The sequence below is a fragment of the Myxocyprinus asiaticus genome, chromosome 43 (genome assembly GCF_019703515.2).
Source record: "Myxocyprinus asiaticus isolate MX2 ecotype Aquarium Trade chromosome 43, UBuf_Myxa_2, whole genome shotgun sequence".
Taxonomy (NCBI): domain Eukaryota; kingdom Metazoa; phylum Chordata; class Actinopteri; order Cypriniformes; family Catostomidae; genus Myxocyprinus; species Myxocyprinus asiaticus.
Genome location: NC_059386.1, coordinates 18,854,941 through 18,876,184, shown reverse-complemented (window position 1 = coordinate 18,876,184; position 21,244 = coordinate 18,854,941). Strand labels below are relative to the sequence as shown.

Sequence of the window (21,244 nt, the reverse complement as noted above, 5' to 3'; positions counted from 1 at the left end):
TACTCAATAGTTTATGTGCAGCATTACATCACAAAAGTGTAGACTCCGATTAGGACCACAAGGGCTGAGGGCGGCATTTGGAACAGAGTGGCAACTTGAGGAAATAATCTACCATCTTCAATTTCACTGTGGTAGCTCAAAGATTTCTGTTTGGTTTTCTGCATTCTCCTCAGTCAGTATGGTAGACTCCTCATATACATCCAGACACATGCAAAGAATAACACTGGGGAAAGGTTTTCAGTATGTTATGTTTTAAAATTAATCTGTGAGAATGTCATGTCAAGATAAGACATACGTTTAAAATCTATGATTATATACCGGTGTAATGACCACAACAGCAGATAGAAAACAGCAAGGTGCACTTCAAATCCAGGTGATTCACAAACAGATGATTGCCACAAACACTCACATAAAAACACAAATTTGGAATGATACAGAGGTGGGCTACTCACCAGATCAGCGCAGCTGGTATTAGAGTGAGCCCTGCAGCCAACAGGAAACTAAACCCAGAGAACCAGGACAATGTAGCTGCGTAAATGCTGCTAAACACTGTAAATGAAACACCAACACTCAACATCTCCTTGAAGGCTACACATGCAAACATGGCACCTGTATACAAACGTAGCCAAAAGGAAGAGTCTTACACAGACATCAATAATTAAAAGTTCACGAGAAAAGGGAATATTCTACTGTTATGAACAACTCCTTAATTTGTTTGTTGAGGAATGTTGGAATGACTGCAAAATACTGTTACAACGGTAATTAATGTCATCTGTTAAAAATTATTTTCTATTCTATTCTGACATTCTTGCCTTGTTTAGATGCAGCCACAAATTTGGACATTCTATTCTATTCTGAGATTCCTACCTTGTTCAGATCCAGCCAGTATTTTGGACATTCTATTCTATTCTATTCTTTTTTTCTCTCTCCCCTTTTCTCCTCAATTTGGAATGCCCAATTCCCAATGCGCTCTTGGTCCTCGTGGTGGTGTAGTGACTCGCCTCAATCCGGGTGGCAGAGGACGAATCTCAGTTGCCTCCGCATCTGAGACCATCAATCTGCGCATCTTATTACGTGGCTTGTTGAGCGCATTACTGCGGAGATGTAGAGTGTGTGGAGGCTTCACGCTATTCTCTGCGGCATCCATGCACAACTCACCACGTGCCCCACTGAGAGCGAGAACCACATTATCTATTCTATTCCATTCTATTCTATTCTGAGATTCACAAGCACGAGAGAAGCAGAATAAGATGTCTTTGGTGATCCTTGCGCTTTCACGGATTTTGTAAAAAGTTTTGATGCCAATGTATTTTACCCTTACATCTGTGAGGAGAGCAGCTCAGGCAGCACTGGTGTACGTATCTCTCATACTGTACGTCTCTATGATCAGTTGAACAGTGGTGTTGTTATGGCGAATCAAATTGAAATCTTTAATAACAGATTTTGTATCCAGGCAAACAAAAGTCATGGGTTTACCCTGCATACATTAACGTTAATGCGCACTAGCTCGCTGACTAGCTGAGGTAAAATTTTGCTCGATTTAGCTTACAAATGATGAACAAGTGTAAAATGTTGCATGCTAGAATCCTACAGTGATCAGCAGGTCTGCCAAGAACAAGCAACCTCTTCTGTTGGATAGACGTAATAACATTATAGCCTGAATGCAATCTTTATAATTAGGGTGGCCAGACGTCCCATTTTTCCTGGGACAGTCCCGTATCTAAGCACTTTTTCTAGTGTCCCGACTTATTCTGAACAAATCGTGTTTTGTGCCATATTTCCCCTCTCCTAAAATGTCTCTATTGCCTAAGCAGCTTTCTCAGTCACGTGAGTATTCTAATCAAAGGTAGCCAAGGATACGGCTTGTAAAACCAATTAAATCATACCGTGTTATTTGAAGTACATGATTGGATTAAACTATCCAATCACAATTCCCTATCAATAAACGTCCAGTTAGTGAACTGATTGAAGTGTCAGTTTGAAAGAGCACACAGATGAAATTGCGGCTGGAAAAATGTCAAGGAAGCGTGCATGTACATTTAATGAGGATCTTCAAAAAGAGTTTACATTTCTAAAAAAGGAGTCACAGACAGAGCCTAGTAAAGTGAGGTGTGAGATTTGTGGAGCTCGCTTTTCCATCGCCCATTGAGGCTGCACTGACATCGCGCAGCATGTTCATAAAAAAAAGCATGTGGATTCTGCTAAAAGTAAGTGTGCCACACCAAGTGTTAGAGATTTTTTTGTGAAGCAAATTTCAGAATCTGACAAGGTGCATGCAAGTGAAGGACATTTTGCTTATCATTCTTTTGTGCATGGCCATAGCTTTGCACATTCATGACCTGAGAAAACTCTTGCAGGCCAGGCTGGAGGAATCATTCATACCCTCTGACATTAAAAAGCAGTTGGATGCCCTGGTTGAATCCGGTGACATGCGAGCGGATGATTTCTTTGGTGCTTTGAGAAACTTTTATTCAGCATCAGTGGATTACCTCCAAAATTGGAGCCGTTCATTGGAGAACACAGAAAAACTTGTGTGGGCCCTACTGAGAGTCATCCCAGAGTGGAAAGACATTCAGAGCAGCCTCGAACACTTCTACTCCAGAATCCCCGCTCTCAATTTGATTGATGAAACCACGCTCTTTGATGAGTGGGGCTGCGCGAAAAACATTGTCACTCGTCGCATCACTGAGTGGAACATGAACAAGACAGCCATGTCTGGGAGATGGACAGACACTTTTCATGAGCTGGAGAGCAAGACCATCAACTTCGGAGTCTTAGCCAAGGTCGTGGAGTTTGTTTTATGCCTGCCTGGGACATCTGCATCTGTGGAGCGTGTGTTCTCATTAATGAACGCAGCATGGACACTGGATAAATCTCGACTCAGTGTAACAGTCATGAAGGAAATGCTTTTCGTACTTCTTAATTTTGGACTGGACTGCTCTGCATTTTACGATAAACTCTTGAAAGACAAGCGCACACTGAGAAAAATTGCTGCCTGCAAAAAGTACAAGGTGACAACAGTTACAGATGTAGACGCACCCTCTACTTCGCATTGATCTGTGCCTAGGTATGGATATGTCAGTTTCATTTTTGCTGGGAGGGGGCTGTCCCGTTTTCAACAAGCAGGAATCTGGTCACCCTATTTATAATCCCTTTTTCAATTAACTAAAATCAATCCTCAGTCTTGTCCAACGGGCTGTATTCACGACATGGGCTGCCAGTTGCCCATCCCTGATCTATTCTATTCTGAGATTCTTGCCTTGTTCAGATGGAGTCACTATTTTGGACATTCTATTCTATTCTATTCTATTCTATTATGAGATTCTTACCTAGTTCAGATCCAGCCATTATTTTGGACATTCTATTCTATTTTGAAATTCTTGCTTTGTTCAGGTTCAGCCACTATTTTAGACATTCTATTCTATTCTATTCTAAGTAACACTTTACAATAAGGTTCCATTCATTAACATTAGTTAACAACATTAGTTACCATGAACTATCAATGCACAATACTTTTACAGCGTTTATTAATTTTAGTTGATGTTAATTTCAACATTTACTAATACATTTGTACAATCAAATGTTGTATTTGTTAACATTAGTTAATGCAATATGAACTAACATGAACTAACAATAAACAATTGTATTTTTTTAACTAACATTAACAAAGATTAATAAATGCAGTAAAAATACATTGTTAATTGTTTGTTCATGATAGCTAATGCATTAACTAATGTTAACGAATGCAACCTTATTGTAAAGTGTTACCTTATTCTATTCTGTTCTATTCTGAGATTCTTGCCTTGTTTAGATGCAGCCACAATTTTAGACATTCTATTCTATTCTATTCTATTATGAGATTCTTACCTAGTTCAGATCCAGCCAGTATTTTGGAAGTTCTGTTTTATTCTATTTTGAAATTCTTGCCTTGTTCAGGTTCAGCCACTATTTCATTCTATTCTATTCTATTCTAAAATTTCTTCTCTTGTTCACATGCAGCCACTATTTTGGACCTTTCAGTTCTATTCTATTCTATTAAATTCAGATATTCTTGCCTTGTTCGGATGCAGCCACAATTTTAGACATTCTATTCTATTCTATTCTATTCTGAGATTCTTGCCTAGTATGGATCCAGCCAGTATCTTGGACATTCTATTCTATTTCGAGATTCTTACCTTGTTCAGATCCAGCCACTATTTTGGACATCATTGATCGTAGAACAGGAGTTGGCATGATGGACAGCAGCAAAGGCAGCCGCACTGCAGTGAGTAAAACATGCATTCTATTACCTGAAAACACTCCAACCATCTATCTCTCTAGAAACTCTGAATGTCTAATTTTAGTCTTACCCAGGAACATAAGCAGGGTAGACTTTGCAAACGTGGCCATAATGAGCCCGGCTGCCACAGACATCATTCCCACCAGGATGATATGTGCGTCAGGCAGACAGCGGGACAGCAGCATCACACCAGCAAAACTGAAAAGGTAGATGGCAGTGGAGAGAGCTGAGCCATAACCTACCAGCACCTCACTCCAGCAGAGAGGAGTGTTCAACTCATACAATATAAATATGGACATTCCACCCTGCATGGCCAGCTGTGGAAAAAAAACAAACAGATTGTTACTTTGATCAACTCATTCTATTAATTGAATAATTCATCATGTCTGAGTTAAAAATAAAACTTATGATGCACTTTGAACTGACAGAGTTTGTGAATAAAGCTGTGCATTATGTATCATGAACAACAATGAACAATGACTTCTTACAGCATTTATTCAAGTTAATTTATCAAAGTAATATAGTTTGTTCATTTTAGCAAAATATATTAGCTAATGTTAATGCATACTTTTAAATTTTAATGTAAAAATGTCATAGTATATGTAGAAAATATCATTAACCAAGGTTAATAAATGCTGCAAAAATATTGTTCATTGTCCTTTTGTTTTGTGCATCAAGACACAACCCCAAACCTTATGTAATTTGCACCCTGGAGTAATAATGATCACCTTAAAAAAAACAAAGGCAGCCAACATGAACAACAGCAATATGTTCCTTCTCCGTGTTGAGTCTGCGAACAGAAGGTAAACGCCTTGCAGACGGGCAGTCAGAGCTTCAGACTGGTGTAGGCGAGGGACTACAGAGCTTGGGCTAGACATTGACAGGGACTCACTCGGAAGGGACTCTTTCAAAACCCCCAGAACTTAGAGAATGTTAAGGAGATGCAGAATGACTGCAGTGAGGAAAGCCCAGGTAAAGCCAGCTGCCTTGATGTAGAATCCAGTACAAAGAGAAGCTAAGCCAGTCAACACTCCGAGAATCACGTCCAGATGAGCCATTCGGACAGTCTTCTGCCCTTCTGGGCCCTCTCCACAGAGGTCAGCTAGATAAGCGAAACATCCCCCAATCAGAGAGGTGGCTCCTCCCATCAGGCCAGCTAGAAAGGAGGCAACTAGCAGATAATTGAGGCTGAAGGAGAATCTACTGACTAAGACGTAACTCAGGGCGAACAGAGTGTCACCCACTAGAGGGGGAACAATGGCCACTTTACACCTACAGTGGTCACTGTATGAGACCAGGAGTAAAGTAGATATGAGACCTGGGATGAGAAAGCACAGTTCACTCTGGCAGAGAAATATAGATGTCTCCTTCTGTACTGCCTGAGAGAGAGGAGAGAAGGTAAAAATAACAGGAATTCAAAATGATGCAGATTATCAGTGGTGCTTGCTAAGGCAAGTATCGCTATTACTATTGCTTAACTTCTGTCATCCTTCACCATTGTGCTACAAACATGAACGACATGTCTAATTGTGTGGCTTTTCTTGCTCATAAATTATAAACCAGGTAAAAAAAATTCTATAAACTTACATTAAAAGAGAGACCTGAGCCCTGTTTAGGGACAATATTATAGAAAATTGGTGGTGGGGTCTTTTGACTTGTGCCAGTAAGCAACCACCTAGCACCCACCCAGAAGACCATAGCAACCACCATAGCAATGCCCTTGTTGTCACCAAAAAAACACCATAGCAAAGACCTATCAGCACCCTAGCAACCATCCAGAACACCCCAGAAACCACCTAGCAGTGCCTTAGCAACCACCAAGAAGACCATAGCAACCACCATAGCAATCCCCTAGCAACAACCCAAAACACCATAACAATCACATAGGAATGCCCTAGCAACCACCCAGACCACCATAGCAATAACCTAGCAAAGCCCATTAGCCACTTAAAACACCATAGCAACCAACCACCTGGCAATATCCTTACAATCACCTACAACACCACAGCAACCACCTATCTACACCCTAGAAGCCACCCAAAACATAATAGCATCCACTTAGCAATGACCTAGTAACAACCTTGAACACCACAGCAACCACTTAGCAATGACCTAGCAACCACCCAGAACACCATAACAATCACCTAGGAATGCCCTAGCAACCACCCAGACCACCATAGCAATAACCTAGCAAAGCCCTAGTAGCCACTTAAAACACCATCGCAACCAACCACCTGGCAATATCCTTACAATCACCTACAACACCACAGCAACCACCTATCTACACCCTAGAAGCCACCCAAAACATAATAGCATCCACTTAGCAATGACCTAGTAACAACCTTAACCACCACGATTACCATAACAACATCCTATCAACCATCAAGAACACCCTTGCTACCAACAGAAAATGTACAAATCTACTTTATATAAAATCTAATTATTCAATATACACCATAGAAACTACCTAGCAACACCCTAGTAATGCACTAGTAACAACCCTGAACACCATAGCAACCACATAGCAATGACCTATCAACCACCCAGAACATAATAGCAATAACCTATCTACACCCTAGCAACCACCCAGAACATAATAGCAACCTCCTAGCAACTCCATAGTTACAAACATAAACACCATTGCAATCACCTAGAAAAACCCTAGTATCCACCCAAAACACCATAGCAACTAATCATCTAGCAACACCCTTACAACCACCTAAAACAACATTGCAACCACCTAAAAATGTCTTAGCAACCACGGAGAAGATCATAGCAACCACAATGAACACCATACCAACGTTCCTGTAACCATCTGGAACACCCTTGCTAAAAAAAGAAATGTAAAAATCAACTTTGAAATTATTCAATATGCACCATAGCAACCACCTTAGCAACAACTTAGCAATGACCTAGCAACCACCCAGAACACCACAGCAATAACCTATATATACACTAGCAACCACCCAATACATAATAGCAACCTCCTAACAGCACCCTAGTTAAAACCATAAACACCATAGCAATCACCTAGCAATACCCAAGAATCCACCCAAAACACAATAGCAACTAACCACATAGCAACACCCTTGCAATCACCTAAAATGTCGTACCAACCACCTAAAAATGGCTGAGCAACCACCGAGAACATCATAGCAACCACCTAGCAACGCCCTAGTAACCACCACGACCACCATACCAACGTCCTAGTATCATCCAGAACACCCTTGCCAACAACAGAAAATGTACAAATCAACTTATTCAATGTACACCATAGCAACCACTTAGAAACCACCTAGAAATGCCCTAGTAACGCATTAGTAAAAACCTTAACAACACTGTAACCACCTAGCAATGACCTAGCAACCACCCAGAACACCATTGAAATCACCTATCTACACCCTAGCAACCACCCAGGACATAATAGCAGCCTCCTAGTAACACCCTAGTTACAACCATGAACATCACACCAACATCCTAGTAACCATCCAGAACAACCTTGCTAACAAAAGAAAATTTAAAAATCAATTTGGAAATTATTCAATATACACCATAGCAACCACATAGCAATGCCCTAGTAACACATTAGTAAAAACCTTAACAACATAGCAACCACCTGTCTACACCCTAGAAGCCACCCAAAACATAATAGCATCCACTTAGCAATGACCTAGTAACAACCTTAACCACCACGATTACCATAACAACATCCTATCAACCATCAAGAACACCCTTGCTACCAACAGAAAATGTACAAATCTACTTTATATAAAATCTAATTATTCAATATACACCATAGAAACTACCTAGCAACACCCTAGTAATGCACTAGTAACAACCCTGAACACCATAGCAACCACATAGCAATGACCTATCAACCACCCAGAACATAATAGCAATAACCTATCTACACCCTAGCAACCACCCAGAACATAATAGCAACCTCCTAGCAACTCCATAGTTACAAACATAAACACCATTGCAATCACCTAGAAAAACCCTAGTATCCACCCAAAACACCATAGCAACTAATCATCTAGCAACACCCTTACAACCACCTAAAACAACATTGCAACCACCTAAAAATGTCTTAGCAACCACGGAGAAGATCATAGCAACCACAATGAACACCATACCAACGTTCCTGTAACCATCTGGAACACCCTTGCTAAAAAAAGAAATGTAAAAATCAACTTTGAAATTATTCAATATGCACCATAGCAACCACCTTAGCAACAACTTAGCAATGACCTAGCAACCACCCAGAACACCACAGCAATAACCTATATATACACTAGCAACCACCCAATACATAATAGCAACCTCCTAACAGCACCCTAGTTAAAACCATAAACACCATAGCAATCACCTAGCAATACCCAAGAATCCACCCAAAACACAATAGCAACTAACCACATAGCAACACCCTTGCAATCACCTAAAATGTCGTACCAACCACCTAAAAATGGCTGAGCAACCACCGAGAACATCATAGCAACCACCTAGCAACGCCCTAGTAACCACCACGACCACCATACCAACGTCCTAGTATCATCCAGAACACCCTTGCCAACAACAGAAAATGTACAAATCAACTTATTCAATGTACACCATAGCAACCACTTAGAAACCACCTAGAAATGCCCTAGTAACGCATTAGTAAAAACCTTAACAACACTGTAACCACCTAGCAATGACCTAGCAACCACCCAGAACACCATTGAAATCACCTATCTACACCCTAGCAACCACCCAGGACATAATAGCAGCCTCCTAGTAACACCCTAGTTACAACCATGAACATCACACCAACATCCTAGTAACCATCCAGAACAACCTTGCTAACAAAAGAAAATTTAAAAATCAATTTGGAAATTATTCAATATACACCATAGCAACCACATAGCAATGCCCTAGTAACACATTAGTAAAAACCTTAACAACATAGCAACCACCTGTCTACACCCTAGCAACCACCCAGAACATAACAGCAACTTCTTAGCAACACCCTAGTTACAACCATAGACACAATAGCAATCACCTAGCAAAACCCTAGTATCCACCCAAAACACCATAGCAACCAACAACCTAGCAACACTCTGAAAACCACCTAAAAACCATAGCAACCACCTAGCAATGACCTAGCAACCACCAAGAACACCATAGCAATCATCTATCTACACCCTAGCAACTACCCAGAACATAATAGCAACCTCCTAGCAACACCCTAGTTACAACCATGAAAACAAAAGCAATCACCTAGCAAAACCCTAGTATCAACCCAAAATGCTATAGCAACCAATCACCTAGCAACACCCCTGAAACCACCTAAAACACCACAGCAACCACCTAAAAATGTCTTGCCAACCATCATGAACACCATTCCAATGTTCTAGCAACCATCCAGAACACCCTTGCTAACAACAGAAAATGTAATCATTTACTTTGAAATTATTCAATATACACCATAGCAACCACTTAGCAACCACCTTGCAATGCCCTAGTAACAACCCTGAACACCATAGCAACCACCTAGCAATGACCTTGCAACCACTCAGAACATCCAAGTCAGGGCTCGAAATTAACTTTTTTAATTGGTGCACTGTTGCTCCCAACTTCAAAAAGTTAGAAGCACCAGCAAAAATTTAGGAGCACCCACCGAAAATTAAGGACCACCACAACTACAATTTATATCATACTAAATAAGCTATATAATAAAAAAATATCCTCACCCTCAGCATTGGCGTGTTCCACCTCAACATGTCTGACGAGGATGTTTGTAGTAGTGATGGGTCGTTCATGAACGATTCGTTAATTTTGAACGAATCTTTTATGTGACTCAGAAGAACAAGTAGTCTCAGAGAGTGATTCATTCATTTTGTGTTGACCGCGCATGTGCATTGTGCAACCTTTGTTCGTTTGTTATGTGAAAACCGCAAACGAACGAAGGAAACAGAAATTATTAGTTCACCTTTCAACTCTTTTGGTCCGAGTCATTCGTTCTTTTGTCATGTGATAGCCGTATACGCAATGCATTGCTCACACAGGAAACAGAAATGATTAGTCCACCTCTCGAGTCTTCTGGTCCGAGTCGTTCGTTCTTTTGTCACGTGACAGAAGAACGAACAACTCGGACAAGAAGATTCAATCCAGAGGTGAACTAATCATTTGTTTCTCATAATTTGTCCTTGGCTGCATTAACAATGTTTCCTTTTTGGGACTATAATCAAAGTTTGCATAAGTAGACGTGTTGGGGGGATTTGGCTATTGAAAATGTAACATATTAATTTAATTCTGCTCAAATGAAGCAGAATTAGAAATGGATCATCATGATGGCGCTGTGGATGGCTGCCTCGGTGTGGAGCTCCTCAGTTCTTTTGTTGTTTTTTTTGTTTGTCCTGTGTTTAGTAATCTTTTTCCAGTCAGTTTTAACAGAGACGAATTGCTGAACATTCGACAGCATATACCAGACAATCTTTTCCCGGTTTTCAAATATTCAGACGTTTTGCTAGACATTTTAGTTGGAGGCGAGTGAGACGAGCCGGTGCGCTGTTCAAACTCCATCAGCACGGATTTCGAACAGCGCTGCCGAGTATTCACTTAGTGAATCTCCGCTCTCTTCCTAACAAAATGGACGAACTACATCTCCTCACCCGCACAAACAAGGACTTTTCAACCTCTGCTGCCTTCTGCTTCACAGAAACCTGTCTGAGTGAAGCCATTCCAGGCTTCCAGCTGTTCAGAGCGGATCGCATCGCGGAGTTAACAGGGAAAACGACAGGCGGTGGAACATGCTTTTATATCTGTGAAAGTTGGTGTACAGATGTAACAATGTTAAAGAGGATGTGCTGTCCTAATTTGGAAGCGCTCTTTATTAACTGTAAGCCTTTCTACTCGCCGTGGGAGTTTTCCTCGTTTATTCTGGTGAGTGTGTATATCGCACCAAACGTGTGTTTGAACACAGCGCTGCAACAGCTGGCTGATCAAATCACAGACATGGAACAACAATACCTGGACTCAGTTATTATTATTATTGGGGACTTTAACAAAGCAAATCTCACACGTGAACTGCCTAAATACAAACAGCACATCACATGCCCCACCAGAGACAGGAACATACTGGATCATTGTTACACAACAATAAAGGATGCATATCGCTCTGTCCCTAGAGCAGCTTTGGGACTCTCTGATCACTGTCTGGTTCATCTTCTTCCAACCTACAGGCAGAAATTAAAATCAACCAAGCCAGTAGTAAGGACTGTAAAGAGATGGACCAATGAAGCAGAGCGGGAACTACAAGCCTGCTTCGATTGCACGGATTGGAGTGTTTTTGAGGCTGCAGCCACAGACTTGGATGAGCTCACAGATACTGTTACATCATATATCAGTTTCTGTGAGGATATGTGCATTCCTTCTAGGACTTATTTAAAGTTCAACAATGACAAACCGTGGTTTACAGCAGAGCTCAGGCAGCTTCGTCAGGCCAAAGAGGACGCTTACAGGGGTGGGGATAAAGTCTTGTACAATCAGGCCAGGAACACACTGAACAGGGAAATCAGAGTGGTTATAAGAAGATACTCTGAGAAGCTGAAAATCAAGTTTTCACCTAACGACCCTGCATCAGCGTGGAGCGGCATGAAACAACTCACAAATTACAGGACTCCTACCTCCAACCCTGTAGGGAACCAACAACTAGCTGACGACCTGAATGTGTTCTACTGCAGATTTGAAAGGCCCAATCTCACACCCCATACCCACTCTGACCTTCACTTCACACAAACACCAACACCTCCTTCAACCCCCCTCCTCCCCCCTCCTGCTACTCAACCTGCACTTAAGATCTGTGAAGATGATGTGAGTCGCGTCTTTTGGAAACAAAAAACGAGGAAGGCCCAGATGGCGTCTCACCAGCATGTCTTCGATCCTGTGCTAACCAGCTGGCCCCCATCTTCACACAGATCTTCAATAGATCACTGGAGCAGTGTGAAGTCCCATGCTGCTTCAAAGGCTCAATCATTATTCCTGTCTCAAAGAAACCAAAAATCACAGGACATAATGACTACAGACCTGTCGCCCTGATGTCTGTGGTCATGAAATCATTTGAGAGACTGGTGTTGGCCTACCTGAAGAACATCACTGGACCCTTTCTAGATCCCCTTCAATTTGCTTATCGAGCAAACAGGTCTGTGGATGATGCAGTCAACACAGGATTGCATCATATCCTGCAACATCTGGACAGACCAGGGACATATGCAAGGATCCTTTTTGTGGACTTCAGTTCGGTTTTCAACACCATCATCCCAGCTATACTCCAGAATAAATTACACCAACTCTCTGTTCCCATGTCTATCTGTCAGTGGATTACCAGCTTTCTGACGGACAAGCAGCAGCTTGTGAGACAGGGGAAACTCACTTATAGCACCTGTACAATCAGCACTGGTGCCCCCCAGGGATGTGTGCTCTCCCCACTACTCTTCTCCCTCTACACCAATGACTGCATCACCAAGGACCCCTCTGTTAAGCTCCTGAAGTTTGCAGATGACACCACTGTCATCGGCCTCATCCGAGATGACGATGAGTCTGCAGACATAAGGGAGTTTGAACAGCTGGCTGTCTGGTGCAGTCAAAACAACCTTGAGCTTAACATGCTCAAAACGGTGGAGATCATTGTGGACTTTAGGAGAAACACCCCAACACTGACCCCCCTCACCATTCTAAACAGCACTGTGGCAACAGTGGAGTCATTCAGGATCCTGGGCACTACCATCTCACAGGACCTGAAGTGGGAGACCCACATTGACTCCATTGTGAAAAAGGCCAAGCAGAGGTTGTACTTCCTTCGCCAGCTGAGGAAATTCAACCTGCCACAGGCACTACTGATACAGTTTTACTCAGCAGTCATTGAGTCTGTCCTCTACACTCTAATAACTGTCTGGCTTGGTTCAGCTACGAAATCAGACATCAGAAGACTACAAAGGACAGTTCGGACTGCTGAGAGGATTACTGGTTGCCCCCTGCCCCCCCCCTTCAAGGATTATACACTTCCAGAGTGAGGAAAAAGGCTGGAAAAATCACTCTGGACCCCACTCACCCTGCCCACTACCTTTTTGAACTGTTGCCTTCTGGCCGACACTTCAGAGCTCTGAGCACCAGAACCATCAGGCACAGGAACAGTTTTTTCCCTCAGGCTATCCATCTCATGAACAGTTAAATTGCCACATTGAGCAATAACTATGTGCAATACACAGTTTAGTCTTTCTTATATTTATCCGACACATCCAACCTCTTCTGCCATTTCATTCCTCTGAAAAAAACAAACAAAAAAAAAAACAAAAAAAAAAACAAAAAAAACATTTGCACTGTACATAACAGATGTATTAGATTTGCACTACCCATGTGTATGTATGTATGTGTGTGTCTGTACGTATGTGTATAATTATTTTTTATTTTTTATTATTATCTATGTCTTGCTGCTGTTTTTGTATTGTTTTTGTATTGTTGTACACTGGAAGCTCCTGTCACCAAGACAAATTCCTTGTATGTGTAAGAATACTTGGCAATAAAGCTGATTCTGATTCTGATTCTGAACGACATGAACTAAATGACTTGAAAAAAGATTCGTTCATTTTGCTGAACAAGACTCAAAGATTCAAGTCAGTATAATGATCCGATCTTCCCATCACTAGTTCATGGGCTGTCCAACAAGCAGGACATACACTACCACACACTCCTTGACAGACAGGTCGGTGTCTCCATCAATGATGAATGAGATATACTGAGCTGATGATACTTTAACTGCGGTGTTCTCGCAGATGGTATTTGCTATCACGCCGATGATGTTGGCACATGACTTGTCATTTGCGTACGTCATGTTGATCTCAACGCCATTCATTTTCATGCAACATGGGTTTAAATTTAGTGAAGTCGAGCTCTTCTTTGGCGATGGTGTAGGCGGTGTTAAATTTCATGTTCAGCTCTGCCAATTTAACGGAACGTCCGGCAGCATCCTGAGGATTAAAAGCTTCAACAATCGAACCTGATCCTGAATTCTTTGCCACACACTTGTCCTGGCATTTCTTGTACTTGGCGCTCTCCCCGTGTTTAATCAAGCTCTCGCGCTTAAAATGTGTGGATTCAGTGGCGAACGCAGTGTTACCTGCAACCTCTGTCCCACAGGCTTTACAGTGAACGCAGTGCATTAAGCCATTTTCATAGCGGAGCCACTTGAAGTCTTTCAGCCACTCTCTCTGAAAACTGTAAGCCTTCTTTTCTGCTGGTGGATCCACATTCACCACATGATCGCCATCACCAACTCCAGGAGTTACATTATCTGTAACTTTAGGCAGCTTACAAAAGAAATCAGTGTTCTTTTCATCTTCTCTCTTCAGCTCTTTACATTTCGTGCGCTAGTTAGCTCCCTATCACATGACAATGGAGCGCGGTGAAAGGGAGTGATTGACGGCTAATATTAACCAATCTAAAATCTGCATTAAAGAATGTAAAAATGAAGTTTAATTGGTTATGTAACACTGAATAGAAAGGTGGACCGGTCACTGTGTCAGTTCACAACAGGCACATAGTGCAGTAATTAGCGAACATTTTGTAGAGAAATGAAAACAGGTCGCACCACAACAATTATTTGCACTCGCACAAATGCTCCCAAATATATTTTGAGTTCATTTTCAGGAGCATATGCGACCAAAATGGTCGCAATTTCGAGCCTTGACCCTAGCAACCGCCCAGAACATAAAAGCAATCACCAAGCAAAACCCTAGTATCCACCAAAAACACCATAGCAACCAATCATCTAACAGCACCCTTGCAACCACCTAAAACACATTAGCCGCCACCTAAAAAAGGTCTTAGCAACCACCCAGACATCATCGCAACCACTTAACAATGTCCTAGTAATCACCATGAACACGATACCAATGTTCTAGCAACCATCCAGAACACCCTTCTTAGCAACAGAAAATGTAAAATCAACTTTGAAATTATTATCTAGGGCCCATTTATTCACCAGTGATTGGGAAAAGGCTTTTTGAAACTAATCTAAAAGCTCACATGACACACATGTGTCAAATCTGACAAAAAGCTGAGCTGATTAGGAAACTCTCTATGGTTCTGAACAGGGGCGGGTTTAGGATATCTGAGGCCCCAAGCAACCGGCTAACCCGGGATACCATTTCGAAAATGTTTGCATAAAAAAATGACAAAATTAATTTTAAATCATAATTTTAAATTCATCCTATCAGCCATTGTAGCCAAGAACATTCAAAATGTTTAATGAAATAAAAATCTAGTTAAAGATAATCAATGCATGCATTTTCCATTTTTCCCCCACAATACAGTGATAAAAAAGCAATATTTACCTACATTTATTTTTACAAAACAACATTTTCTTTCTTCTTTTTTAATGAACAGGGTGTGCAAAACATACTACTTCACTCAATAACATATCAGAATTCAGTTATTTATTATTATTATAATCTATCAATTATTTATTAATGTCCAGATTGCCCAGTTTATAATATGATACAGTATTATTATTATTATTTTGAGGATTTGTTGTATACAATAATAATATCCTGTATATCTGTCTTATTTACTTTAATTTCACTTTATATTCTGACGCTGCAGAGTATTGTTCACCATGTTGCAAAAGGCTGTATTTTATGTAAGCATCGTAGTCAACATTCGTAACAGTAACAGTAACAGTAAACATATCAGGCACGGCGGCCCCTCCGCACACTCGAGCAGAAGGGAAAAAAAACATTGCCGTTTATCAAGCCCTTAAACGTTGCTTGGTGAAGAGCGATCTGGAATAATGTTAAACATTGTAATAGCCACCTATTTGCAACCTGCACTTGTTCAGAACGTTAAATCTTTGTGACACCTGCGCTAAAAACAATCTAGACAGCGCAACGAATGAAACAGAACGCAGGTGTCTCGACATGCGTTTTTGAGACCTAAAGTGCTTTTTAACTTGACACAGTGTCTAAAAATGTGCCGATCCTGCGTAAGACACTGAAGAAACAACGAGACACGGTGCAGCAGTCAAGAAAATTCGTCCAGCGAATTTAAATAGGAAAACAATGGAAAAACGTGTTCGGTGTGAACAGCCCCTCATCCGTTTGTGCGCATCTGTGAGTGAGAGCACGTGGGTGAAACAAGTTCGGAAGGCCTGTATATTTTTTTTTTTCATAAATTACAAACCCGAGCCCAAGATCCTACTTGAAAAACTGACCCGAACTCGGCGAACCTCTCATCTGAACAGCTATGAGAGCGTATTCGCGCGTGTACCAGAACAACATGTTACCCCTCCAGTGGTTATTGCGGAGCTTTCCTAACGGGGCGGGGCCTCCGGCCCCCCACCCCAAATAACTTGAAATGATCCACACATGATAAACGCTTGTGAATTGCTTGGAATTGTCTTACACAGACAATGAATGCAAACAGACAAAAGTGAACAAACATCACAATCTCAACTTCAACAGATATTACCGGTTCTCCAGAACTAATTTTCCTAGATAAGCCTACTATTATCATCAACCTAGTTTCCATCCACTTTTCGCGCTGTTTTGTTATCGACAAAGTGAAAATGCGTAAAAATAATAAAATAAAAAAATGTTTGCGAAATCTGCCGTCTTCTGCCTGTTTCCATTCAAATGGCCTTTTATCGATAAAAATGGTGTGCATGATAATGTCATGCATAAAAAATAAATAAAAAAAATTGTCACATAAGGTTGTAAACCAAAAGGTTTATCGCAAAAGCCGTTTCCATACAGAAATGTGTGTATATCGCTAATTGTGTACCTTTCGCCTCCCAGATAAAATGGCAGAGTATTAAGACGATTAATTGAAATTAGTCAGCTTACTGTCATATTAATTTCACAAGTAAATGCATTCAGAAGACAAGGATATGGAGCAGTTGTCCTTCTGATAGGACTGTAATGTTGGTCCTGATGTTGCGCCTATCACAGGTTGCCACCGATTCCAACCCGAAAGTGAATCGTCATGGCCCTGTTCAAGCTGGCAACCTGCACCAAGTAGGCTAGTGGGGAAACGTCTCAGTTACTGTCGTAACCTCCGTTCCCTGATGGAGGGAACGAGACATTGTGTCGATGTAGTGACACTAGGGGTCGCTCTTGAGAGCCCCGAACACCTCAGATCTTTGAGAAAAGGCCAATGAGAATTGGCGAGTGGAATTTGCATGCCATTCCACCGGACATACGGGAATAAAAGGAGCTGGCTCCCAACCACTCATTCAGGTTTTGTGCTGAGGAGCCGAGACAGGGTCCCGGCCATTTCAGCGGGTAGTACAGTTACGATAGTAACCGGGACGTTCCCCTTCTGTCACACACTTGACGTTGTGTCGATGTAGTGACACTAGGGGTCCCTATACAAAATGGCACAACTAGCTGAACCATGTTACGTGGACTGCCGGTACCTGTGCAAGCAAGCTGCTGCATGCGTAGCAGCAGGTGCATCGGTCTGCACGTAGCCTCCCCCAACACCTCAAAAAACATTGTATAGTTCCCCACATCCCTGGGGGGGAAGAGACATATCTAGTATGGAAGCAGGCTGCGCCAGCCGCGGCCTTTTCTCTCTATGTTTTCTCTCCACAGAGTATTCAGTTATTTGGCTGGGGCCATTTTAACGCTCAATATATGCACCGGGGAAGGTGTTCTTTTCCTATCCTATTCTTTCAGGGGGAAAAGACCCCGCGGAGACCACATCCTGCCCGGAGGGAAGGTAACATGTGGCAAGCACGTCATGTGGACTCAGAGCCGCACATGGAAGAGGTGCGGTGGTAGGTCCTACCTGAAAGGGGAGGAGCTCTACAAACATGGCGACCAGGACAGAGAGAGCTCTGTCAAAGGGAGACGCAGGTCTGCCGACAATACATCACAGGGGGTTACCGGTGTAACCGGCACCTGTGGAGCACCTACCTCAGTAAGGGCATATTAGCACATGTACTGGTTCCGGCTGAGAATTCCTCCGCTGAATTCGCGAGCCACAGGGCTAGGGAGGAAGGACATCCAGGGTTCACGGGTTCGTGAATTTGCATGGGAAAAGAAGTGCACATCATCACCTCTTTGGAGGAGAAAGGTGCTATACACAAGCGATGGAATACGGACAGCTGTCCGTATTCCCGAACTTACCTGTTCATACCTGACAGAACACGGGACGAAACCGGCTCAACCCGGAGATTGTAAAATCTTGCGAAGGTATTGGGTGTCGCCCAGCCCACTGCCCTGCAGATGTCTGCTAGAGAGGTGCCATGGTCCAGTGCCCACGAAGATGCCAGACTCCTTGTGGAGTGTGCTCGTATTCCAGAAAGGGTGGGCACAGCTTGGGCCTGGTATACCATAGTGATGGCATCCACGATCCAGTGGGCAAGCCACTGTTTGGAGACAGTGTTCCCTTTCCGCTGTCCACCAAAGCAGACAAAGAGCTGCTCAGAGCGTCTAAAGCTCTGCGTGCGATCCAAGTAAATGCACAAAGTACGCACCGGACACAGCAACGACAGGGCTGGGTCTGCCTACTCCTGGGGCAGTGCTTGCAGGTTCACCACCTGATCCCTGAAGGGGGTTGTGGGAACCTTGGGCACATAGCCCGGCCGAGGTCTCAGGATTACGTGAGAGTCACCCGGACCAAACTCCAGGCAGGTATCGCTGACAGAGAACGCTTGCAGGTCCCCGACCCTCTTGATGGAGGTGAGTGCAATCAGGAGGGCCGTCTTCAAGGAGAGGGCTTTCAACTCGACTGACTCTAGCGGCTCAAAGGGGGCTCCGCGAAGGCGGAGCTGTGTGCACAGCTATTAAAAAAAAACTGGTGCGGTGTAATATCAGGGTTTACATATGATACATTCCTGATATTCAATAGGCTATTTTGAACAATCATATAATCTAAAGCATTGCCATCACAACTGCATTATGTCCTGCATATTTGTCCAGCAACTTTTAACGACCAACTGAATTTGATTGTCAACTAAAATTATTTTAGCGTCATAATGCAATTTACATTATCTGAAGAAGCTCAGCAAATGCGATCCGAGGTAAAGAGGGTTAGATTTTAAATATTTAAATGTTTTAAAATGTTCAAAATCTCGTTTTCTGAAAGTGAACTCAGCATTTGACAAATAGTTCTGATAGTTTATAGTCTTGAAAAAAGTCTAGAACATTCTGAGAATATCATTCAGCTGACTTTTTTTTTGTCTACAGAACAAGGTAAGGCTAATTTAAGTTTGTGTAAAGAAAAAGCATATATAGGTCTAACAATATAATATTTTCATTTGGTAATTTATTTTTTTAATTTATTGATTTTTTGGTTTGGTAATTTATTTAATTTAATACAGGGAATTTTGCCAGCATTTTTTCAAAAGTATAAACAATAACTGTATAGAATTGGGCTATGTTAGTATTTCAAAAAAAAACCCACTGAAGCTTTTCTCCTTGCATTGTGTATTTATTTTTTAATTTAAAACATCTTTGTGCACAGAAATGATATGTTTTATGTATTGCGGACTAATTCCTTGACTGCCATATTAGCCTATTTTGAATGGTGTGGAAAAGCAACTTTAATAAATAAACGGATGTCTACCGTGATTAAATTAATAAATTAAATTAATATTAATAAGTGGCCTGTAACACTTCTCAGTGGAAGGAGGAGGCAAGAAGCAGGTTTCTTGGTTCAGGTAAAGATTTTTATTTTCCTCTCTGCGGCAGGTATACACTCTCAGAGCTTTTATGTTGTTCACTAAGCTTAGTCTAAACTACACAAACCACTTCACAAAATAAACTCTCAACACTGCAATAACTAACTCTTCGCTTCACACTCGGGTCTCTGGTGCCCAGGCTCTCTATCGTATACCTGCGGTGTGGCTCTATTTATGCCGCTCTCCCCATGCTCACTGAAATTAGAGACAGGTGTTAGACATAATTTAACTCAGGTGTAAGCGCCCTTACCGCTTTCTCTCTCTCCGGAGAGATGCTTGACCACGCCCCCGCTGCCACATGGCCATTCATTTGTTCTCCTTGTACTTGTTGATAACAGGTGCATGATACAAGATATTTGTGTTGGCACTCCTGGAAGTGTCATGACGTAGATGTGTTTGCAGCATCGGATCTGTGCAGGTATGCCATTAAGAACAATCCATAACAGTGCGAGTAATGCTTCATGTACAATAAATTGGTGTTTAAGGATGTATACCTTGTGGTCATGATTAACACAGGCTAACGATTGGGCCAAATTCTGTCATGTGACACTACATTTTTGCATTAATACCAATTTTCTCGACAAAAAGTGTTTCCAAACCAGTTTTTCACGACATTTGAAGTATCGACATAGAGTTTATGGTCTAGAATTAAATGGAAAAATATTATGCCGACACTTGTGATATTTTAGAGATAATTTGCGTTTCCATCGGCTATATCGGTAAACGTTTTGATGTGCTACACCTTTTGTTGCAAAAAAAAAAAAAACCTTGGATGGAAACATGTTAATGTAAACATTAAAGTGACTACAAAGCAAACAGAATTGTCTCTGAAAGTGCAAAACTTGTGTGTGATTTTATTTTAATGTATTAATCAGCCCCTCTCTGAGCTGTTTTATGTGCTAGTATATACTCAGAGATGACATGTCACCTGGTGTATGGTGGCATTGGTGTTGTTTAAGCAGTGGGACAGGCTCTCAGCAGAGTAGGGCATGCCGCTCAGCTCAAACCACAGTCTACGGTACACATACTGCTGTAACAGTGGATAGATCATAAACATAGCAAATGCATACATGCCAAACACTGGCTCGATCAGGCACAAACGACCCATCTCACTTCCTGCTCTGAGGTGGGAAAAAGCAACACAAGGAGGAAAGACATGTTTAAGAAGACATAGTATGACATTTTGGGCATTAACTAATGAAATAATGGTAATACAGTAGAATAGCTAAATCATTTCAGTCAAC

The 21,244-nt window shown here is 41.8% G+C and overlaps 1 pseudogene; it reads right to left on the bottom strand.

Annotated features, from left to right (window-relative positions):
* Window positions 1–82: 82 nt before the first annotated feature.
* Window positions 83–21,108, bottom strand: LOC127433559 (solute carrier family 46 member 3-like; annotated as a pseudogene).
* Between the last annotated feature and the right edge of the window lie 136 nt (window positions 21,109–21,244).